General features: G+C 37.9%; 1 long non-coding RNA gene across 2 annotated transcripts; it reads right to left on the reverse strand.

The window, feature by feature from the left end:
- Positions 1 to 15872: 15872 nt before the first annotated feature.
- Positions 15873 to 22902, reverse strand: LOC149126140 (uncharacterized). 2 transcript variants are annotated; one of them, XR_016234898.1, is made up of 3 exons: positions 22327 to 22902; positions 19176 to 19310; positions 15873 to 16078 (listed from the first exon to the last, which is right to left on the reverse strand). It is a non-coding gene; the product is annotated as an uncharacterized LOC149126140 (long non-coding RNA). The 2 variants fall into 2 exon arrangements; XR_016234899.1 differs by having other exon boundaries at positions 22578 to 22893.
- Between the last annotated feature and the right edge of the window lie 3133 nt (positions 22903 to 26035).

The raw sequence follows: 26035 nt of genomic DNA on the forward strand, positions 1-26035 counted from the left end.
ATTCAGAAGTGGATTCTGGAGTCTAGATACAACTCTGTATTTTGTGTATCCTTCTATTATGCCACGTTACTCAAAACATGGTGATACTTATTTGCATGTTTGCCTCTCATTCAAGGCTTTGTGCAAAAATGCTATCTTATTCTACTTTGTATCTCTTGTTGCATATAACACATAATAGGTGCTTGATAACCTTTTGTTGAATGAAATAATACAGGGAGGTGACAAATTGGAGACCTAGTTGAAAACAGAAATAAAATGGAAACTTTTAGAATTGATTGAATACTGCTTAAGGGCAAGGTAGAAGCCGAAGTTAGGTTCTGGTTTTAGTCGAATTTTCTATACTGTTTCAGTGAAAAGTAAACATATATAATGGGATGCAATTTTCTAGGTAATGTATATTTGAGGGTTTAGGTTGGAAGTATCATATGAGGCTATGTGGTATATAAATTGACAGAAGCACCAATTCTTTTGTGTAAAGTTTCCATAAAGCAAGAGGCAGTAGTTAAGGAATATAGGGAATGCTTAATGAAGCACGAAATCATTTTGCTGGGCTACTGTGGAAAGCTAAGAGAGACAGATGGAACTTCAGTACTGATATGCACCTCACAAGAGCCCTGTTTACTTGTCTTTACTATACCTACAGTCTGTCCTCTGCAATCCTGACTTGGAGTCCACCAGAATAATCCCACTGTAACCTTCCAGGAGTGGAGGAGAGCTTCTGGCCTATGGGCTAATGCCTATGAAATCAGTTGGTCTGGCCCTGCCAAGGCAAGTGATATTTAAAATTCAATAAATGTATAGCAGGGTAATTTTTAAATTGTTAATTTTGTGTGGTTCACAAATGATGCTATAAATAGCCAGATGGTCCTTGGCTGAAAAAGGATTCTCCAAATCTGACAAATGTTTGCCGTCTCCAGAAACCTTAGGTTACCTGAGTCATGTTTCATGCCTGTTTCATACTGTCCATCCACTCACCTGGCTTCACCTTTGCTCTCGTTGGCTCATTCTACTTAGCCTGAACATGTGGTGTCTTCTTCACAATTATCAATTACTGATCATTGTTCCTTTCTCCTCCCCAAAATTTCTCCATTTCTAGCTCTTTATTGTCATTTTATTCAACACTTCTTCATCCTTATTATGACTGATTTCATTTTTTTTTTTTTTTTGACAGGCAGAGTTAGTGAGTAAGGGAGAGACAGGGAGAAAGGTCTTCCTTTTCCGTTGGTTCACCCCCCAAGTGGCTGATGCGGTCAGTGTGCTGCCCTGATCCGAAGCCAGGAGCCAGGTGCTTCCTCCTGGTCTCCCATGCGGGTGCGGGGCCCAAGTACTTGGGCCATCCTCCACTGCACTCCCGGGCCACAGCAGAGAGCTGGACTGGAAGAGGAACAACTGGGACAGCATCCCATATGGGCGCCGGATTCTAGTTCCGGTTGCTCCTCTTCCAGTCCAGCTCTCTGCTGTGGCCCGGGAGGGCAGTGCAGGATGGCCCAAGTGCTTGGGCCCTGCACCCGCATGGGAGACCAGGAGAAAGCACCTGGCTCCTGGCTCCTGGCAGCGCTGGCCATAGCAGCCATTTGGGGAGTGAACCAATGGAAGGAAGACCTTTCTCTCTGTCTCTCTCTCTCACTATGACTCTACCTGTCAAATAATAATAATAATAAAAAGACTACATGGTTCTGCTCTGACATCCGCCAATCTACTTGAAACTATATCTATATGTCTTCCCTTTTTTATTAAGCATGAAATCTCTATGCTTTTCTAAGGCCAAATTAACACCTGTGCTCCAGCAATTTATCCATCTTCCTTCCTTTATCTGGTTTATTCTCACCATCAGGCAAATGTGCTTTAGTTTCTTTCATATTAAAAAGATATTTTCTAACTTCACAATTCCAGCTTCTATCCTATTTTTCTGCCTGGTTGCTCCCATGTTCTTTCTTTCTTTCTTTCTTTCTTTTTTTTTTTAAAGATTTATTTTATTTATTTGAAAGACAGAGTTACAGAGAGAGGTAGAGACAGAGAGAGAGGTCTTCCATCTGCTGGTTCACTCCCCAGAAGGCCGCAACTGCCAGAGCTGTGCTGATCTGAAGCCAGGAGCCAAGAGCTTCTTCCGGGTCTCCAACGTGGGTGCAGGGGCCCAAGGACTTGGGCCATCTTCCACTGCTATCCCAGGCCATAGCAGGCAGCTGGATTAGCAGAGGAGCAGCAGAGGAGCAGCTGGGACTAGAACCGGCACCCATGTGGGATGCTGGCGCCTCAGGCCAGGGCATTAACCTGCTGCATCCCTGGGCCAGCGCTGCTCCCATATTATTTCTAGCATGCTCAAAACAACTTCTACCCTCTCCTCCCCACCACTGCTTATCATTCTACTGAAAACAGTTTGAGGAAATCACCAGTGATCTCCTAAATCCAATGGTCCCATCTTAGTCCTCATCTTCCTTGACCTCAGATTCAGAACATGGATTTGCAATACTGTTTTCCTCTTAGGTAACCAGATAATTCCTCATATTCTTTGCTAGTGTTTTTTCATGTTCCCTTCTTTGTTCTTGGATCTCTTGCCTTCTCTATTTACTCTCACTACAGAATGATATCGCACAGACTCTTGACTTAAAAATTATTTAAAAACTGATGGATTCTAAATTTGTGTTTCTAGCTTTGGCCAACAGAACTCATACATCTGACTGCTTTCTAAAGAATTGGATTTGGATGACAAATTATCATCTCAGATTTTATGTGTCTACAATTTAACTGCTGATTCTTCTCTCCTGTCTGATTTTTCAATTCTTATCCATATTAGGAAAAAATAACTCCATCCTTCCAATTATTTATGCCAGAATTTTGGATTTGTCCACAATTCTTACTTTTTCTTCCATCCTACTTGCAATAGATGAGAAGATCCATTTGGCTGTGCCTTTAAAATAGACACAGAATTCTGACACTTTTAATACCTCCACTGCTATTTTCCTGACACAACTATCATAATTTCTCACTTGGATTTTTGCAATAGCCTTCCAACTTTTCTCTGCTAGGATGACACACTAATGTCCATTTGTAACTCAGCAGTCAAAATGGTGAGTCACATCATCTTCCATTGACTAACAGTGATATAGCAGCATCACTCAAAGCAAAAGAAAATTTTCTTCCCTTGGCTTCTATCACCATTTGATATCTGCCCCTTTATCATTTCTCAGATATCATATCCTACCAGTTTCCCGTCTGCTTTCTAGGTGTCAGCTATACTATAAGCTTTGCCCTTCCTCAGACATGCCAAGCACACCTCACTTCATGGCTGGACCTGACATAGTCTTCTTTTGGCTTGAAATGCTCCTTCTTGGGTAGTCTCGTAGCTTGCTTCCTACTTGTGGTTTGATTAATTAGGCCTTCTTTGATAAACTTTGCTCCTCCCACTACTGCTTTTATTTTCTTTGTCTTGTCTTATTTTTCTCAATTTTCAGTTACTGCATTGTGTATTTATCATTTTATTTGTTTACTATCTGTCTTCCAAGCAGTAAACTTGATGATGTGAATTCCAGGCCATTACGGAACTTGGGCTTATGGGCCTACACAGAGCAAGTACTTATTATGTATTGTTAAATTTGTTAGTGCATCATTGTCCATTGTGATGTCTTGATTTTGTCTTAGAAAATGCTGCTTGCAGTTCATCATTATGGTTTAGTGATTTACCTTGCTTGTCACTTCCCAAGTGTTTTTTCCTACACTATTAACCAAAAAAAAAAAAAAAATCAAGAAAACAGGCATGGAAACAAATACAAGTAGTCACCATGAATTTTATTAGAATGAGGTAAAAAATGAAGATGTATTAGTGAGCAATGATGACAATTGGTAGTGCTTTATGTCTCTGGAGGTTTGGCACAGTTGGAGAGATCTGGACAGGATGCTATAGATGTCCCAATAACAAAAGCTGAAGGCTTGAGAAGCAGACCAGGTTTTTACAAGTAAATTGGATTTCATCCAGAGTGGGTCATCAACATTCTTTGCAGGCATTCCAATTGATTTAAATTGTTGCAATTAGCACTAAAAACCATTATTTATCTATTTCAGCATTTTAATTGGTATGCCATGTACTCATTAAAATGCATACTTTTGATAAAGCTCACAATCAGTCTGCCCCTTGGCCCGAGAATTTAGCACTATAACCCTTGTGCCAGGGAGGGGTCCCTTCCTCTTGTGACAACTGGGGAGGTGGCAACCTCAGCCCAGATCATAGTTGATGACTGAAAACAATGCAATCCAACCTTCTTAACATGACCTTGACTAGACTGCACAGGTCTCTCTGTGGCCCATAAATTACAGGTAATTACGAAGAAACAGGAGAGAGGCTCATTCTCCTGAGTCATCAGCCAAGTGCAACTGATTTCACTTAAAGCTGAGCAGCAGTAAAGTATATTAATATCAGTTTAATTTGTGGTAATTGAGGTAGCAATAAAGAATTATCCCTGGAGTATTTTATTCCCATGATTATCTGAGTGTTGAAACTATGGATGTGGTCTTTTTTTTTTTTTTTGGTCACTGATTGTATAAAATGTCCTATCTCTCCCAACAGGAACGTAGTGTTATTAGCATCTGGCAGACAACACTGTTCAGCCATTTCTTCTGTCCCCTGGATGCATTTTTATTAGCTGAACTATCAAGTAACCTTATTTATTATTCTAGATAGAAGCATTTTGATCTCATTAACATGGATAATTTTCTCCAAACTTATGTAGTCATACTGCAGCCAAGGCTCCCTTTATGACAATTAAGATATACTGTTTTTTTTTTTTTGTCTCATGCCCTACTATACAATTAAGATACCATTCAAATCAGTAAATTTATTAGTATATTAACACATTAATTGGATTACAAACACATCCTCTTACTTCTGAAATGTTTATGATTTAATTGACTTGTTTAAACTAATTTTCATCTCCCTGTGCAATTATAACTTGTTGTTAATTGAACTTATTTACACATGGAATACTGATTCTGCATTCCCTTGTACCAAAGAAATACATCTAAAAGGCTCATCCGAAGGTTAGATTTTTGGCTTCATTCTTTGGACACCTGAAACTGCTGCTAGAGATAATAACTATCATGCAATATTCATTTGCTGAAATATGTAAGATTTAGTTGCAGTAAATTGTAGAAGAACTAAGATTCAATTCATTTGTAATTATTCATGCATACTACATGTGTAAGAGTTACTATGTAAAAAATATTCTGTTACTGTCTTCCCTTATTTAGTCAGGGTTCCATAACTGCTATGGGCATGTCCAGTGTCATACAGTTTACGAGAACACAGGGAAATGTTTGGGAATGTGTGCATTCTGGGCTATTATTTCCAAGTCAAGAATTGCAGATTTTAAAGGGACACAAAAAAGCAAATGCACACATTTATAGACAGGAATTCTAAATGTATTATAACACCTAATGGCAATGTTGTTTATTCACAAGGTTAAAATCATAGTTTGAGTCTGTAACTGTGTTATCATAGAGAGAAGTAGGGCTGGTGCTGTGGCTTACTTGGTTAATCCTCTGCCTGTGGTGCCAGCACCCAATATGGATGCCTGGTTCTAGTCCCGGTTGCTCCTCTTCCAGTCCAGCTCTCTGCTGTGGCCTGGGAGTGCTTGGGCCCCTGCACCCACATGGGAGACCAGGAGGAAGCACCTGGCTCCTGGCTTTGGGTTGGTGCAGCGCTGGCCGTGGTGGCCATTTTGGGGGTGAACCAACGGAAGGAAGATCTTTCTCTCTCTCTCTCTCTTTCTCTCTCTCTTTCTCTCTCTCTCTCATTGTCTAATTCTGTCAAAAAAATCATAGATAGAAGTAGCTCATAATGATTTGTAAACAGAATTGTTTATAATATTCTTGAGGCTCTTTAACACTATGATTACCCAACTGCAGTTTTAAATTTCCTCTTTTCCATTATTTCTCATGTGAACTCTAACTCATAGAGAAGTACATGAAACAAAGATGAGTACCTGTCCACTGGTATAAGGAAAATATGAGCAATCTGCCTGAACTCTCCTTACATCTCTTCTGATGCCTCTCTATAAAGGTCACTACTATGCTGATTTTTTTGGAAATTACTTTTTTGCTTTTCTTTATAAATTTACACCTAGGTATACATTCCTAAACACTATAGTATAGTTTTTTCTGTTTAACTTTTTCTGAACATTATCAAGTATACTTTCTTTTGCACCAGGATCTATTAGTTCAAAGTTGCTGAGTCTGTGTTCAATATGCAAGTTAGTGTGTGTAGCTGTAGTTCACTCATTTATCACTGTGTCATATTATATTATAGGAATATAATACAACTGATATACCAATTCTACTGTTGAACATTCTGTCTTAAGGTTGGAGCCACAAAATACAGTGCAGGTCTTGATTATATACTTTAGAAAAAACTTGCTGGGGCATAGTAGTACAATTTAGTTCTTGAAAGTAGTTTATGAGAGAATTTCCATTATTTGGCATTCTTGTTAACCTTCATGTGGTCAATCATTTTACCCACTTTAATGGTACATTGTTGTGATTTTAATTTGTAATTGCCTGATAAGTACTGAAGTTCAGACCCTTTTCATATTTGTATTGACTGGTTGGATAATCCCTTTTGTGCAGTACCCAGTAAAGTCTTTTTCCTGCTTTTCTAGGGAGTTTTTAATGGACTTTTTCTCACTGGCTTCTAGAAAATTTTGTTTATTCTGCATGCAAAATATTTATATATATATATATATATATCTTGCTATGTGTGATGCCTTTCACATAAACATACCTTTTGGGGGCCGGCACTGTGGTGCAGCGGGTTAAAGCCCTGGCCTGAAGTGCTGGCATCCCATATGGTTTGAGACCTGGCTGTTCCACTTCCGATCTAGCTCTCTGCCATGGCCTGGGAAAGCAGTAGAAGATGGCCCAAGTCTTTGGGCCCCTGCACCCACGTGGGAGACCCAGAAGAAGCTCCTGGCTCCTGGTTTTGGATTGGCTCAGCTCTGGCCGTTGCGGCCATCTGGGGAGTGAACCAGCAGATGGAAGACCTCTCTCTCTCTGCTGCTCCTTCTCTCTCTGTGTAACTCTGACTTTCAAATAAATAAATAAATAAATCTTTTAAAAAATACCTTTTGGTGAACTGAAGCACAGTTTATTCATTTCCTTTTGTTTTGAAGTTATGAAGATACTGCTATATGACTTTCTACAAGTAGATTGTGTTGTCATTTATGTTTAAATATATAATTGAGTTAGAATTGATTTTAGCATAAGGGTGAGGACATTGTTTTTACTTGAGTTTATAAGATTACTATTTCAAGAAATGCTTCCATTTTTATCTGAATTGTGAAATTTGCTACAAAAATGTTGATCTCTTTTTAAACTTTGTTAGTAAAATCTGAAGCTGTAACCTCCTCTCCCCCTTTCTATTCCTAATATTAGAGATTGTGTTGTATCTCGGTTTCCAACAGTGAACTTTTTCTAAAATCAGTTTTTGTTGAATTTAAAAAAAGAAAAACTCTGGCTTGTTAACTTTCTAAATTATTTGTTCATTTTTAATTTCATTTAGTTATGTTCTTCTTCTGCTTTCTTTGGATTTTAAACATCTTTCCTATGATCTTAAGGTAGGAATGTATGTCAGCATTTAAAGCTAACCATTTTCTCTAAGCACAACTTTAACTGAATTTATAAACATTGCTATATGGTATTGTCATCATTTAGGGAGTACTATTTTCTAATTTTTTTGTTTTTTTAAGTTTTCTTTTAAAATATTTTATTTCAGAATTATTTTAAATTTACAACAAAAAAATTTTAGGTAGTAATAAAAAGATTTCCCTTTACTCCTCATCACATTTCCCCTGGCAACTCATGATATTAGCAATTTGTCACAGTTAGTCAACTACACCAGATTCCCCTGTGAGATTTTCTTAATCTAGATTTTTAGAAGTATGTTCTCAGGGGCTGGCATTGTGGCATAGTGGACAGGTAAACCCACCGTCTGTTGTTTGTGAACTCAAGAGGCTTCCATAGCCTTGGCAGCTCATGACAAGAGCCTCAGGGATCACTAACATCATAAATAGGAGTGTCAATTATTAAATCAACAACAGGAGTCACTGTGCACTTGCTCCCCATGTAGGACTTCTGTCCTTAATGTATTGTACTATGAGAATTAACGGTAAAACAAATCTTCAAACAGTACTATACTTTGTGTGTCTGTGTGGGTGCAAACTGTTGAAATATTTATTCAGTATAGAGCTGATCTTCTGTATATAAAGATAAGTAAAAATGAATCTTAATGAAGAATGGAATCGGAGAGGGAGTGGGAGATGGGATGGTTTGCAGATGGGAGAGTGGTTATGGGGGTAAGGACTGCTATAATCCAAAAGCTGTATTTTGAAATTTATTAAATAAAAGTTTTCTATTAAAAACAAATAAATAAATCTTTTTTTAAAAAAGAAGTATACTTCAACATACAAATATTGGACATTCTTAGATATCTTATTGATTTTTAAGTTAATTTTATTGTATTCAAAGAACATATCTTACATAATTTTTAAAAAATTAAAAGAGGTAGGCATTTGGCATAGAAGCTAATATGCCACTTGGGATTCCAACATCCCTTATTGAAGCTCCTGAGTTTGAATTCTGGCCCTGTTCCTGATTCCAGACTTCCTACTAATGCAACAGGTAATGGTTCAAGGAGTTGTTCCTTGCCGTCCATGTGGGAGATCTGGGTTATGTTCCTGGTTTCCATTACCTGCTGACCCATCCCACCTGTTGCTGGTATCTGAGTAGTGAGCAAGGATACAGGGTTGATGTTCTCTCTCTTCCTTTCAAAGGCCGAGAGAGAGAGAGAGAATATGATGTTTAGAACAGTTTCAGATTGATAAAAGAACTGAATAGTAAGTGTCAAACACTCTTGTATACTCCACAACCCCTTTGAGCATGCTGTTACTACTTTCTGGACTTCTGTCATATATATGGCAGTGTCTTTATGAGTAACATGTTATTTCAGTGTGGTGCCCATATAACAATTAATGAACTGATATTGATACATCAATGCTAACTGAAGTACGTACTTCAGATTAACATTAACGCTCATTGTGTTGTATTTATTTCTGTAGGTTTTAACAAGGCTTAAAATATATTTACCACTTCAGTCTCATACAGAATACTTTGTCCACCAGATCCCCTCTTTTCCACCTATTCATCCTGCATCCCAATCCTTTGAGACATTGGCAACAAAGGAGATTTTTACTCTACTGTTTTACTTTTTCCAAAATGTCTTAAAATCTTACAATACTTAGCCTTTTCATATTGGTTTATTTCACTTAGTAATTTGCATTTAATGTTCCTTCATGTCTTTTGTGGCTTGATAGTTCATTTCTCTTAAATCACTGAATAATCTATTAAATCTATTCACCTGCTTTAAAAAAATGTGCATATACAGAAGGATATCTTGGTTGCCAGTAGTTTTTGGTGACTCTGAATAAAGCTGCTATAAATATTTATGTTCAGGTTATTGTTTGGACATGTATTTTCATCTCATTTGTATAAATACTGTGAAACATGATTGTTGGATGCTATAGAAACTATGTTTAGTATCAGAAATTGGCACCCTACCAAAATGGCTGTACCATTTTGAATTCCCACCAGGAATAAATGAGTGTTCTTATTGCTTTATATGCTTGCCAGAATTTTGTAATGTTAGTTTCATTACTTTTTTTTTAACCAATCTGATAGGCATGTAATGATATTTTGTTGCTTTGATTTGAAATGCCCTCACAGTCTGTGATACTGAGAATCATGGATATTTGCTAGCTGAATATCTTTATTGATTAAATGTTTGTTAAGGTCTTTGTCTTTTGTTTAAGGGGTTGTTTTCTTATTGTGGAATTTTAAGAGACCTTTGAATATAAGACTTTTACAAGATATGTGCTTTGAAAATATTCTTTCATTCAGTCCCAGGTTTTTTGATTCTCTTTTTTTAAAGACAATTTTACTTTCCTGTGCTTGAAAGAGAGAAAGAAAAAGATGTAGAGATAGATAGGTAGAGATCTTTCATCTACTGCTTCATTTCCCGTATACTGACAACAGCCAAGGCTGAGCTGGCCTGAAACCAGGAGCCTGAAATTCCATTTGGGTCTCCCATAGGGGTGGAAAGGGCCCAGGCTCTTGAGCCATCATCTGTTCACTCACAGGATACATTAGCAGAAAGCAGACCAGAAGCAGAGTAACTGGGCTTGTTTTTTAATTTTAGTAGAGTCCAACTAAGCAATTTTGCTTTTAATGATCATTCTTCCTTTGGTGTTATATCTGAAAAATTATTGCCAGAACCAAGATAATCTTGATTTTCTCCCATGTTATCTTCTAGGAGTTTTATAGTTTTATGTTCTGCATTTAGTTGTATGATCCATTTTTTTTTTTTTTTGTATTGGGAAGACTATCTTCTTCATTGAGTTGCCTTTGCTTGTTTTTCAAAGAGAAGGTGTTGATATTTATCTAGGAATATTTTAGGCTTTCTGGTCTGTTCTGTTGATTTATTTGCCAAGTCTTTGACTAGTATAACTTTGTCTTCATTTTTAGATTAATAGTGAATCTTTAAGTTAGATAGTGTCAATTTCCTGGCATTGTTGTTCTTCAGTGCATTAGTTATTCTGAATTTTTCCATACACACTTGAGAACTAAGTTGTCAGTATCCACATAACACCCTGCTGACACTTTGATTGCAATTACATTCAGCCTATAGGTCAAGTGGGGAGAAACTGATGTTTTAACCATATTGAGTCTTTATTTTAAAGTTTATTTATTTACTTAAAAGTCAGAGTTAGACAGAGGAGAGGTAAAGAGAGAGAGAGGTCTTCCATCCACTGGTTCACTCCCCAATTGGCCGCAAGAGTTGGAGCTGCGCAAATCTGAAGCCAGGAGCCAGGAGCTTATTCTGGGTCTCCCACGAGGGTGCAGGGGCCCAAGGACCTGGGCCATCTTTCACTGCTTTCCCAGGCCATAGCAGAGAGCTGGTTCAGAAGTGGAGTAGCTGGGACTCAAACTAGCATCCACATGGGATGCCGGCTCTGCAGGGAGCAGCCTCACCTGCTATGCCACAGCGCTGGCCCCTATATTGGGTCTTAACAGTTATGAACATGGAATATCTTTTCATTTATTTAAATTTGCTTTGATTTTCTTCGTTAAAATTTTTAAGGCTTTTTCATATTCATCTTATATAAAAATTAGATTTATACATAAGATTTTTCATTTTTTGATACTAATTTAAAATTTACATTTATCTTCAAGTTGTAATCATACATCACTAGTATCTAGTAATAGAACTGCAGAACCTGGCACCTTTGGGCTCTGTTGGTGGGTCCTGATGGAGAAATGGGCTCATGAGAAGGGAGGGAAGGACGGCACCATGTACCAAGCAGCTGGGAGAATCTCATTGACCTACTTGGTTTCAGGGCAGTTTTCTGACTTCTCTTTTCTTACTAGATAAATCCACTTGAACAAATGGCTTATCCTTTCAGTGTTTGTTATTGTGAGGAACTCATACCTTCTATGGTCAATACTGTGCCTCACAGTATGTTGATTTTCTGGGCAAGGTGCATCATCATCTCTCTGAGGATGATATGCCAACCTTGCAAGCTCTTCTGCGTACAATCCTACGTAGAGTCAGGGTCCTCTTTTTCTACTTGGATCAGAGGCAGTGTCCTTGTTCTAGACCACAGGGCCTGAACCTTAGGAGTGCTGTGCTCCTACTGTCCTCAGTCAGTCTTTTTGTTCTCCAAGGGATGTTTTGATAATGGAAATGACAGTATCTCTCTTGAACACACTCTGATCTTATGCTCTATGCCCTTGGAAGAAAAATCAACATGAGTCAGCACTTTTTCAATGGTACACTCTTAAGGCCATGTTGGTGGCTTTCCCTATTGTTAGAGCTTTGCCCTCTAATGAGATGATCTTTCAGATACAGTGTTACTTGCTCCTTCAACAGACTTGGTGGTACGTAATTCCTCAGGAACCGAATCCCCTTGATTTCCGTTTGGAAGCAGTGGATACTATGACCTCGGTGGTTTCCTTGTAAACTCTTCTGGTGCATCTTCACTGCTCTGCAAGGCACGGGGCCTGGAATCGCCTCCCTAATAGCAAGGAATTTGAAGCATTGTTAGGATTCAGTTCATAGCCCTGCTTCAGTGGAAATGATTCTTTCTCCTCTTTTCTACAAGGACTTCTGGATACCTTCTCTCTTTATTATACATATCCCTAGGTATTCCTGAAAAACAAGCTGGAGGACAAGTTTCTTACCACACACGATAGCTTACAGCCTAACCTCAGAGAGAGGTCCAAGATGATGAAGAGAAACACATTTTTCATGGAGAACACAGTGTGAGGAAGAGGAGGAGGAGGAACAGTCTTCTGCCAGATGATCACCTCCATGAGAAGGCCAACATAGGCAAGCAAGAGTCTACTGTCCCTAAAAATGTAGGGATAGAAGAGTATAGTCCATGGGGACATCAGAGATGATCTCCCAGGGACAATAATAAGTAGAGGGAAAGAAGTCAGGTGGACACAGCCTTTAGGTAGACAATGAGATAGGGCAGCTGAGGGCTTGCATGTGCAGAATTCAGTGGGATCTATGAGTCAGTATGTTGACAGAGTGATTTTCTTCCAGGGTGGGGTTAGTGATGGCATCTACACCTTGACTTTTCTTCACCCTGAAAGCCTCAGGGTCTGGGATCAAGTTCTCATGTCCTTCTCCTTAGATAAACCTCTGATAATCAGTGTTCATGCATAATGTGACTTTCTAACCAAAATATGTGGGATTCTGTGTTCCTTTCATGTTAACCTTTTTTTTTTTAATGAGGGTGTAAAAACTCAAAGGTGTACTTTTTGTACCCATTTTGCTGTTAAAATTTTAGTCAGTTCCTCTTCTGAGAACAGGTGCCAAATCTTGGGCCCATGAGTGTGTATGTTCTCTGTTAGGGGAGATTCTGTTCCCTGAACGAGAACTCATATTTCAGTATCTGATCAGATGATTTTATAAGCTTAGCTTTGCTCTCCAGACCAGCCCTCCAATAGGGGCCAGGTTGAGATGCCTTATGTGTGAAAGGGAAAGGTGAATACTCATTGAGTAACTCTCTGATACCAGAATCCTTCTATACTCTAAACAATTCTTCCAAAGACTGTAAGTCCCAGTGTTTGAAATTTTATCCTGGAATTTTATACTGCCCCCAAATGATTTTGTGATGACTCTGCCATTTTATCACATTTCCTTAAAGGGAAATGTTCTTATCTTTCTGGAGAGGGCTCATCTGGAAGTCTGATGTGAAAACATAACTGATTTAGGAAACCTGAACGGAGTTACAGAGAAAACAAAAGTCTCTATATGCTGGGGACTGGATCTTGCTTTTCCTTACCCATTTTCTTTGTCTTTTTACAAATGAATTCTTCTGGACCAAGGGAAGAAAAAGAAGAGCTACCCACAATACTGGAAGAATTAAGTAGATAAAATTATTTCCCCACATTTTTGGTTTATACAGAGTGGTTTCATTGCCTTAAAAATTCCCTGTGCTTGATTTCTTGATTCCTTCTATTCCACTCCATAACCCCTTGCAAACTTTGAATTTTTAAAAATTGTTTCTGCAGTTCTGTCTTCTTCCAGAACATCATATAGTTATAAGAAAATAGTTTAACCCTTCAAGAATGGCTTTCTTCACTTAGTAATAAACAAGCAGGATTCTCTTGCCCCATCTTGTTCTTCTGCAGTGCCTCATCTTGCAGGTCCATTTCTCTGAAGTCTCCTCACACACTCAACATAATTTCATTCATAACTCTGCTGACTAGTTATGCTTTTCCAGGTATCTGTCTCCACATACACATTTCAGCCTATCTGGAGTCTGAGTTGGGAAGGGACCATCTATTTAAGAGCAATTTGGATTGTATAGTTCAGTGTGTTTGTGTGAAGTTCTACCTATGATTCTTTTCATAGGAAGGATTTTCTTATCTTGACATTTTATTTCCTAAATTTTAACCAAAACACCTTTAGCCTTTCAGGAATAAGATAAGATATGTAAAGTACCTGTCAGTTCATTGCCCTTGTTTGGCAGGCATAAAGCAGTGTGTAATATTCATAGCTTCCTTAGAGTTTTCACGACTCTTTAGCTATTCTTCAAAACCCCTTCTCCCCTCCCTTTAACTCTAACTAGTAGTCCTCACTAGTTGTCACTATCATCTATGATTCTACTAACATTCAGGCAATCCAGAGTTTTTCTACCAGATTAATCAGATTTTGTCCATCTCTTTCTCTTTGCCCAGTTCCAATACCACTTCTGTCTTTAAGGTATTTGTTATATCGCCCTACTTCCTGGTGCCATCAAGTTCCCTTTTTCTGTTGTGGCAGATTAATGGCTTAAAAATATACAATTTATTATGCTTCTGAAGGTCAGACATCTTAAAGTTATCTCATTTGGCAAAATACCCCTTGGATGTTTAGTCTCATGCCTGTATTCTGTTTATTTTTTTTAAAGTTTTGTTTATTCAAAAGACAGAAATGGAGGGAATAAGAAAGGAAGGAGGTGGCAGAGGGAGAAACGGAGGGATGGAGAGAAAGAGAGAGATGGATCTTCCATCGACTGTTTACTTCACAAATGCCTGTGACAGCTGTGGCTGGACCAGACTGAAACCTGGATCTAGGAGCTCCATCTGTGTTTGTCATGTGGGTGGCAGGAACCCAAGTACTTGGGCCATCATCTGCTGCCTCTCATGTGCATTAGAAAGCTGGATTGGAAACAGGCACTCAGATAAGGGATGTGGGCATCCTAACCTGTGGTTTAACCTGTTGAACCACAATGCCCACCCCCTTATGATTACATTGATCCTGCCCATATATCCCAGGACAGTCCATCTCAAAATCACCTAATGGACAACCTTAATGCTACCTGAAACTTTGATATCCTTGACTTAAAATTTAACATTCCCAGTATCAAAAGATTAGAGCATGGGAATGTTTGGGGATATACTATTCTGCCTCCTACACTGTCCTTTGGACAAAGGGCTAGAAAAACTTCCTGAGTCACAGATACACTGTATTTTATAAAACCTTCATCCTGTATAAATTTATGTCCTTCAGCTTCCTTATGTTTTAATTTTCAACACAGGGGGTTGCACATAGAATTTTTCATTGAAAAAATTTCACAGTGAAAAAACTGAAGTTAGGCTTCTGGTGAAAATAGATCTTTTCAGATCTGGAGTTGCCATAGTTTGGGAAATTCCTTTTACCCTCAGGCAGATCATACAGTTTGAAATCAATCTGTTACACTGCAGACATATTTATCATGTTCACCACTTCATTCAATTTATGATATAAGAAATTCATCTGGGGCTGCTAGAGAATACTTCTCAAATGCATGCTGTTGATTAAACAGGGCAGAATTGCTGTGGACCAGAATTGGTAAAGAGTTAGAGAGAGAAAAAGCAGTGGGAATTGATGTGAGTAATGGTGTCTATCCATGCCTTGAAAAATCCTCTTTAAATTACACTTGTGAGTGGATGGGAGAGCACATTCTCTTGAAGCCACCATCAATCCTCTGCCGAACTTGCAGTTCTCTTTAATACATCAGGGAGCTTCCCTTTCTTGCACATCCATTCTTCTGTTGTGTAGAGATGAGAAGCTATAGTCTTCACAGTGACAGAGGAATATGAGGACCATTGATTCCAGAGTGAAATCAAAGGACTGTTTAGTCTCAAATCCTCTGGACAATTAAGCCAACCTTCTCTGGTGAAGGTTTTTTTCATATAATATATGGGCAATTGTGTTGAATTGAAATTTCTGATTTCAGTTGAATGAAACCTTGGCTGATTTTTTTCAAAGATTTATTTATTTATTTGAAAGAGTTACAGAGAGAGATAGAGAGAGGTAGAGACGGGGGAGAGAGAGAGAGAGAGAGAGAGAGGTCTGCTGGTTCACTCTCCAAATGACTTCAATGGCCGGAGTAGAGCCGATCTCAAGTTAGGATCCAGGAGCTTCTTTTGGGTCTCCCATGTGGGTACAGGAGCCCAAGGACTTGGACCATCTTCCACTGCTTTCTCAGGTCATAGCAGAGAGCTGGATCAGAAATGGAGCAGTCGAGACTAGAACCAGCACCCATATAGGATGCCAGCACTTCAGGCCAGGGCTTTAACTCTCTGCGCCACAGCACTGGCCCTGACTGATTATTTTTTAAAAGGAAAGCAAAATATCTGCTGCTGAAGAACTCATTCATCAGCGTCCTTTAGTGGACCTTGGAGTAGATTCAGATGCTTTTAGCAATTACAATATAGTGTTTAATTAGAAACAATACAGGCTGCTAGTTAAGAGCACAGAGTTTGGGTAATGCAATACCACTAGTTAGCTATATTGAACTTAGACAAATTAATCAATTCTCTTATCTATCAAATGGAAATAGCCATATGTAACACTTGGGGTTCCTATTAGGATTAAGTGGAATAATACATTTATAGTCCTGAGTGAAGTGCTTTTCTGTAATATTTTGATATCACCATCATTGTCCATGAGGTTTCTTAAATCCTTTCAAGAGCCATGAAATTGATGTAACTGTGTGGGAAACTGGATGTAAGAGATACCATATAGGAGAACTGTAACAAATTGGTGAGCCCAGGAACTTAAATTAAAATTTACTTAAAACATATCTATCACCTGAAGTATTTAACATTTCTTTACAGTGAAAACATTCAAAAATCCTTTATTCTAATTTTTTGTTGGAGAATTATATTATGCAATGTTATTATCTACAGTCACCCTACTGTGCAACAGAACTCCAGAATTTCTTACTTCTCTCATGATCGGAAAACACACAATGCATAAATATGTCAAAATATCACATGATAGCAGGTAAATATGTATACATTTTATGTCAGTTTTTAAAAATAAAAAAAATTGAAGGTCGCTTAAAACACTTGGTTCATCGGATAAAATACAACTGCGACTTTGACCCTCAGTTCACTGCCCCTCTTTCATCACTACACTATAATGGAGTCTTTGTAGCTGGCCTCCAGCAAAATTTCAGGAGATGATTCTGCTATTTCCCTGGTTGTATAAACCAGTTTTAGTTCCAACTAACCATACGCTATAAAATAAGGCTATTTATATCTAGATTGTAAGGATGAGATGATAAGAGGGTAAATATCTTTAAAATACCTATCTGGGGCTTAGCAGCTGTAGTTAGGTAATGTGTTGTGAGAATGTATTTTCTCAAACGTAAACAGAATGGGTTCTCATCTACTGCTATACTTGGAGTTATTCTGTTTTTTCTAGAATTACCTGCTTCTCTCTCCTCAGAATTAAAAACCAATCTTACTTCACTCTCTTATTATATTGCAAAACCCTTCATAATCAGCTGTATTCAGGTTTAATAGGGCACAGGGGAGAGGGAAAGAGATTCCATTGTCCAAGTATATAAATAGAAAATCTGTTCTGCTATTCCTAGTAAAAAAAATTCTTAGAATTCATTGTCTCATAGAAACAATTGTACAAGTTATGATCAGATTCTGTGTAACAATATTTGTACCTTGTACAGATGCAATTTGCCTTGTGGTTACTCACAAGACTATAAATAGTGCCTGTAACATGGTTTCTAGGAGAAAATGCTCTAACCAAGCAGCTTCTACATGAGATACAACATATAATAAAGTAGATAGAAGTATTGGTTTAGGAGTCAGAGACGCATTCATTTAAATCCTGGGTTTACCAACTGCAAGCTGGGTTTCTTACTTTTCTGTCCTTCATTTTCTACATCTACAGATGAGGTTTTTATAAATACATCCCTTGTGCAGTGTTTGGAGAAATAAATAAGATATTATAAGCCAAACACTTAGTAAGCACACAGTAAGGTGTCGTATGTTGGCTATTTAAAATTACTACTGTTACCTGAGGTTATGTTTAAAATCACTTTTTAAAGTTATTCAGGATTTCTTATTAGATTCTTAGGAGTGAGAGGTGAATTGACAAAGGCTATTTGAGACACAAAGCACAGTTTCCTACATGAATATGTTATTTTGTGCATTTATCCAGTAGCTGAGAGAACCCTATGATGAAAGCGTTAGATGGTCTTACATTTATATTATTATTATTCTCAGCTTTAACTGTGAATAAAGCAGACATGAAGGAGAAAAGTCAGAAATGAAAACCTGATAGTGATCTTGGAACTCATGATAGATGTTTTGTTCTCTTGTTATCTAGGGATTTATTTTAAGGCAAATAAATTTGGAGTCTAAGACAGAGTGGCCTTTTCCTAACACTTTAAACAAAATGTGCATAAGAAAATGTAATGCTTTCTCTCAAATTGTAATTGATTTCTCCAATATCTTTACAAGCACAGACACACTATTGTATTTTCCCAGCTCCTGTATCACTTGTTAAATAAAATAACATGGAAATAATATTAAATAAAAGAACAAGGGTGAAGATAACTCAGCAGTTTTTGTCTGTGGCATTTTCTATTACTTATCCTGGAAGGCACTAAAGCGTAGCTTCAGTTGATTCACAGTGGGAAGTAAAAGTTAAAGAAGTTGACTGTGTAATCCATCTTACCATATACAAATTAAATATTTTTCTCAATGTTTATGTAGTGCTTAGTGCAGAATATAGAGGAATATGTCTAAGCACATCATCTAAGCTATTTTTCATTTGATATTTAGCAAGATGTTAGACTAATTTAAAATACGAAAAATATAGCTAATACCTAGATAACCAGCAGGGCACACCGAATTTTATTCTAAGGTTACTGAATATGCTGCAGTGTATAAAGAAAAGGTACTGTATAAATTGTATTAACTTTATTTCCTTATTTTCTTTATACTGAGTGCTCTGGCACTCTGGGCCTCACTGAAATGCAGAGAGATTGCCCCTTCCCTGGTGGCTGTGTCCTTGAGCGCACCTGGAGCTTATGAGTACCCTGTTTGTACTCAAACCAACCTTCATACCCATCTGGCTCATTTTATTAGTCTCCTGCAGTTGGGAACACAGTGCCCCTGTCCTAACTCACTCTTGAACCATCTGCTGGACTACTGGAGACCTTAGCACAGAGCCTGCCCAGATTACTTAAACTAAAAACCTAAGTAATGCTTGGTTGTTAATCCAACCTTGTCCATTTCTTTTTGGAAAAATCATGATACAAGCTTTTGCCGCACTTTTTTTCTCATACCTTCTGCCTCTTGATTGACTGGTGCTTCTCCATGTGATATTATGTGGTGCTGCGAGTTCTATATTCTTGGGAACTGTTAGTAACAAATCACCTGCTGAGGGGCAGTCATCACTCCATTTGTTGACCACACAGTACCTTAACAAAATAAAAATCCTGAGTTACTTTAAAAACATAGAAATGCAGGGCATTTTTGTTGTTAAGATTAACTTTGTGCTAAAGTTGATAGAAGAAATTTTTTACTTTCTCACGGGATAGTTAGAAGAGAAAATAGTTAAGGAAAAGATTCTCTGTTCTTTTATTCCCCATATTTTATTTCTTCCTCTCTCCTGATAGTTATTGATTATATTTGTGTGTTAAAGGTGACTTCATCCCCTATGCCACAGCACTGGCCCTTAAAGATGACTTTAAACATGGGGATATAGTTTTGGGAGAAAGAACCCTCAAGGAGCCCCAGCCAGTAGGAGAAAAGACTGCAAAACCAATGTTTAACCTCGTACACAATGCTTGAGGATGGAGACACATAGAGTTTGATGGGAAAAAGGAGAATGGTCACTCTTCTGTTGGAGTGATAGACCAGGCTAGAAACAATAGAGGCAGGAAATGATTCCATGAGGAAGCAATAAGTTTGATCAAGGTTTCCTTCTTCCTGTTCCTTTAGAAGTCAGATTTATTGAGATGCAAGTGATATACAATAAAATCTGCTTATACATATACCAGATGATGGATTTGAGTTGTTTCTGGAGATGCTGAAAAAAAAAATTAGCTCTAAATAACTGCATTCAGACCTTATTGTGAAATACCTACTTTCATTCCTTTTGGGTAAACACCTAGAATTGAAATTGCTATATCTTTCATAAGATCATATTATTTCCTCAAGTAGCTGTACCATTTTTCATTCTCAGAAGCAATGGATGAGAATTCCAGTTCTTCTGTGTCTTTGCCAGAAATTGGTGTGGTGAGTTTTTGTTTTTGTTTTTAACCTCTTGTTCTAGTTCAAGCATTCTCTTAGGTATGTCGTGTATCTCGAATTTTTATTTTGTAATTACCTAATGACTAATGATGTTAAGCTATTTTACCATCTATTTATTTTCACTGGGTAGTATCTGTTCAAATATTTTACACACTTTAAAAATGAAGTTGCTTCTCTTATTAGTTACTTTTAAGAGTTATTTTTGTTCTCTGTCTCTCTCTTACTCTACCTGTCAAATAAAAAAAAGAGTTCTTTTTATATTCTGAATTAGTTTTTTATCAGATATATGTTTTATAAGTATTTTCTTGATTGTGCTCCTACCTTTTCAATTTTTTATAGAGAAGAAAGTTTTAATTTTGATAATGTTCAATTTACTTATTTTTAATTTTTTGGTTCATGATTTCAGTGTCAATATTTGCCTAATCTAAGGGCTCTAAGATTTTCTCTTGTGTTTTTCTGAAAGATATATAGTTTTAATGCTATGTCTGTGATTCCTACATTTTGAATTAAATTTCAGATATTATATAAGTCTGTAGGTTCTTTTTTTTTTTAAGATATATTTTACTAATTCGAAAGAGTGACAGAGAGAAGTAGAGACAGATAGAGAGAGAGGGAGAAAGAGAGTGAGTTTTTCGATCTGCTGGTTCACTCTCCAGATGACCACAATAGTGGGAACTGAAATGAGCTCATCCGAAGCCAAGAGCCAGGAGCTTCCTCCCGGTCTCCCACATAAGTACAGGGCCCCACACACTTGGGCCATCCTCTGCTGATTTCTCAGGTGCATTAGCAGGGAGCTGGATGGGAAGTAGAGCAGCCAAGACTTGAACTGGTGCCCATGTGGGATGCCAGCCCTGTGGTCTGGGCCTTTAACCCACTGTGCCAGAGCGCCGGCCCCTGTAGGTTCTTTTAAAGATTCTATGTTGCTTTACTAATAAAGTGAATCTTAGGTATCCTCCCTACATACAAGAACAGGTAGCTATGTGAGATGATGGCTATATTAATTAGTTTGTGGTAATCATTTCCAACTTGTATGTATATCAAAATATCATATTGTACACCTTGAATATATACTAATTTTTTAACATTTATACTTTAGTAAAGCTGAAAAAAATGAAGACTATATATTTATAAAAGAATTATTTTTAAAATCTTGTTGGAAATCATTTGCTTATTTTGTATATACATGTACACATATATGTTTATTTTGTATATGCATACGTATATAAATAATATACATGACATATCAAAATGTATGTAATGTGTCCATCTATACCTGTATATGCATTGTGTGTATGTGCACATATATGGGGTATGTGTATTTTTTTTTATCTGTTCTTTATGTGTCTGTCCAGTACTGCTGTCTTGATGACTGTTTGGATTTTTAAAATTTTTTTTGTCCTTCTTATTAAATTTGAAACTGCTCCTCAGTTTCTACTGAGAATCTGCTGAGGTTCTGATTGTGATCACAGTTGGTCTATAGACCAACTCTGAATGTATTGACATCTTACCAATAATGTGTTCTCTAATTCATGAGCAAGACCTTTTAGTTTATTTAGATCTTCAGTATTATTTTGCAATGCTTCATAGATTCTGGTGCAGCTATTGTACATAACCTGTTCAATTTACTCTAAATATTTCACGTTTGATATTATTATAAATGCTGGTATTTCTTTTTTAGCATTTATTTGCTCTATACTTTTATTTTTAATTAGCTTTTAACAGATTCAAGATAGTTCTTAGATTAAATTCTATGAATGTAATAATCCCTTCAACCTTACCTCCCTCTCTCACTCTCCTACCCTCCTTTCCTCTACTTTTCATTTTTGAGTTTTTGGATAACACATTTTAAATCTAAGTTATAGTAAAGAGGCTTAATATTTCACCGAATAAGAAATTTAACTAGTAAAAAGCAAAAAGATCCTAGTTTACTTGGAATATAGAAAAGGGCTATAAGCAACAACAAATGGAAAAGTGATCATTTCACACATATACAGTAAATTTTAAAGCAATCTCAGATCATTAAAACTGTAGTAGCATACAATTCTTAACTACTGGTTTGAAAAAGGTAAAAAACAAAATTTTACAAAACTGTATTTGCAGAAATACTGCTACACAAAACATGTCTTGTTTTTGTTTATTTTTTTCATTTTAAAAAATTTTGGGAAAACATGAGATATTTACCTTTCTGTGTCCAGTTTATTTAACACAACCAGTTGTCCTCTAGTTGCATCCATTTTGATGTAAATGGTAGAATTTCATTTTACTTTAACGACACAGGACTTCTTATTGTGAAATGACGTATAACAGGATTTTCAGAGGTTTCAGGTTTTAGCTCAGTCAGCCTTAGTTGAACTCTAATTTGAGCGACTACGATATACATCACATCATTCCTATTGGGCCGACGAAAGAGTACAAGGTGCGAGGGTACAAACCTGTGGACTCTTCAACCCATACAAGGCATACGGATATCAAGTGCCGGGCGAAAGCAGTATTTCAGCGCTATCATCGAAGGCAGAAGTGATCGGGGAGACCTCAAGGAGACGGTGAGGCAGTGCAGGTGTTGAGAGTTAAGTTTGCTGTGGAAGTCGAGAGGGCCTTGGGTTCGTGAGAGCGCCCCATTCTGGGAGCTGGCCGTGTTCCCGTGCCTCAGCCCTACGCATGCGCTGGCGCCCTGAGGCGCCCAGAGGGTGGAGGGGCGCATGCGTGCAGCTCTGTGGAGGCGGTAGTTTGTGTGGCGTAGACTAGACGGGAGGCTGAGGGCTGTACTCAGGTGCAAATGGGATCCCGCTGGCAGTCAGTAGGCAAAGGTAGGACCGCCACCTTGAGGCGGGCAGGGGGCTGGCAGGCCCCGGTGGTGGTATGGGGCCCGGAGCCACTCGTGGAGCTCCAGGCCGACTTCATATCAGTGTTGCGGTGATTGCTCATAACATGCTCAACCTTTTGTTATGGTTGAATAATATTCCATTGTGTATATATACATTTTCTTGTTTAAAAAATATATATTCGTAAAAATTTTTAAGGTACACAAGTGTCATATTTCATACACTTCCCATCCTACCCTACCCTCCCTCCTGTCCCCACTTCCACCTTTTGGTTTCCTCCCGCTATTTGTTTGTTTGTTTATTTATTTAGAAAGTCAGAGTTACACAGAGAGAGAAGGACAGGCAGAGAGAGTGAGAGAGAGGTCTTCCATCCGCTGGTTCACTCCCCAAATGGCTGCAGTGGCTGGAGCTGAGCCATTCTGAAGCCAGGAGCCAGGAGCTTCTTCCGGGTCTCCCATGTGGGTGCAGGGGCCCAAGGACTTGAGCCATCTACTGCTTTCCCATGCCATAGCAGAGAGCTGGACCAGAAGTGGAGCAGCCAGGACTCGAACTGGCGCTCACATGGGATGCTGGCATTGCAGACAGCGGTTTTACACACTATGCCACAGGACCAGCCCCCCCCCCCCAATTTTTACAATGAGCTACTTTCAGTGTACTTTATACTCTTAAGATTAAATCTATGTTAAGATTTCAACAAATAATAAGAAAAAAAAAACTGTTCCTTCATAGCAGAGACAGGGAATCTCAAAATGTCAGTTTTTCTTCTATTCGTTACATTTTTGGTACTCTGTTAGTTACCACAGATAAGGTAAAACCTGTGCTATTTGTCTTTTTGAGACTGGCGTATTTCACAAGGGAAAATGATTTCCAGTTGCGTCTATTTTGTATATCAGACTGGAATATATACAAGCTTGTGTGTATATACATACACACACATATCATAATTTCTTTATCCAGTCGTCAGCTGATAGACATTCAGGTTGTCTCCATATCTTAGCTATTATGAATTGAGCTGCAATGAACATGGGGGTACACATAACTCATTCATATGCTGATTTCGTATTGTTTTTGTAAATTCCCAGGAGTCTGATTGCTGGGTCACAGTATCCCTCTTCCTTTTGCAGAATTTCCGTTGCAGATTTCTCTCCAAGTCTCCCCTGGGAATGTACTGCCTCTGCCATTTTCCTGCTCTTTCCCCCTCATCTTAAATAGTATGTCTTCCCTATTCAACCTCCTTGGAATTCCACCACATATTTTTTTTTTTTTTATGGACACCTTGGCTGATTCCAAATTTTGGCTATTGTGAACAGTGCTGCTATAAACATGTTGGTCTATTTGATACAAGGTACTGAAGTCTTTGGGTCTATACCCAGTAGTAAGATTGTTAGATCATACGGCAAGTATATTTCTAGTTTTTCAAGAAACTTCCATACTGTTTTTCACAGTGGGTATACTAATTTACATTCCATTTAACAGTGTATAAGTGTTCCCCCATGTCCACATCCTCACCAGCATTTGATATTCTGTCTTTTGGATTTTAGCCATCTGACAGGGGTGAGTTGATACCTCATTGTGGTTATTTAGTTAGTTAATCAAGTGAATGGTGTCTTTTAAAAAATTTTTTATTTATGTAAAGTGAACCAATTTCATATATTTCATATATACAGATTTAAGAGCACAATTATACTTCCCACCCTACCCTCCCACCCTCCCACCCATACTCCTACCTTCCCTCCTCCTTCCTTCCTTAGTTTTTTTTTACAATGACATATTTTTAGTTTATTTTATAATTACAAGGTTAACTCTCCACTAAAAAAATAATTCAAACACTAGTAAGTAGAAAAACCACTGTTCCTCTAGAGTATAGACAAGGCTGTAAACAACAATAATATCTCATAATTCATTTCTCTGATGAATAGTGATGTTGAGCATTTTTTCATATATTTGTGGCCATTTGTATTTCATTGTTTGAGAACTGACTGTTTAGGTCCTTTGCTTATTTCTTGATTGGTTGTATTTTTTAATTGAGTTTTTAAGTTGCTGATATATTCTGGATATTAATCTTTTGTTGGATAAGTAACTTGCAAATATTTTTTCCCATTCTTTTGGATTTCTTTCACTCTGTTGATTGTTTCATTTGTTGTGTAGAGGCTTCTGATTTTTGATATCCCATTTGTTTGGTTTTGCATTTGTTGCCCATGCTTGGGGGTCTTGTCTGATAAGTCATCCCTACACCAGTGTCTTGGAGTGTTTCCCCTACATTTTCTTCCAGCAGCTTCATTGCCTAAGGTCTTCAATTTAGGTCTTTTTTCCATCTTGAGTTGCTTTTTATATGGTGAGAGGTATAGATCTAATTTCTTTCTTCTACATATGTGCATTCAGTTTTTCCAGCACTATTTGCTGAAGAGATTATCCTTTTTCCACTGTATGGTCTGAGCACTGTTTTGAATAATCAATTGGGTGTATATATATGTATTAATTTCTAGGTTCTCTTTTTTGTTGCATTGAACTATATGGCAGTTTTTAAGCCAGTCCCATGCTATTTTAATTACTATAGCTTTTTAGTATGCTTTGAAGTCAGTTATTGTGATGCCTCCAGTTCAATTTTTCTTGCTTAGGATTGTCTTGCTATTCTGGGTCTTTTTTTGAATCCGTATGTATTTTATGATTGGTTGGTTTTTAAAGATTTATTTATTTATTTGAAAGTCAGAGTTACACAGAGAGAGAAGGAGAGGCAGGGGGAGAGAGAGGTCTTCCATCCACTGGTTCACTTCCCAATTGGCCAGAAGCCAAGACCTTCCTCCAGGTCTTCCCACGCGGGTGTAGGTGCCCAAGGACTTGGGCCATCTTCTACTGCTTTCCCAGGCCATAGCAGAGAGCTGGATCAGCAGTGGAGCAGCTGGGACTTGAACTGGTGTCCATATGGGATGTCAGTGTGGCCGCCAGTGGCTTTACCCACTACACCACAGCGCCGGCCCCAATTTAGGACTGTTTTATTCTTTTAACTTTTATTTAATAAATATAAATTTCCAAAGTACAGCTTTTGGGTTACAGTGGCTTTTTCCCCC

This window comes from Oryctolagus cuniculus, chromosome 6 (genome assembly GCF_051225735.1).
Source record: "Oryctolagus cuniculus isolate XC-2025 breed Fujian yellow rabbit chromosome 6, ASM5122573v1, whole genome shotgun sequence".
In the NCBI taxonomy this organism is placed as follows: Eukaryota; Metazoa; Chordata; class Mammalia; order Lagomorpha; family Leporidae; genus Oryctolagus; species Oryctolagus cuniculus.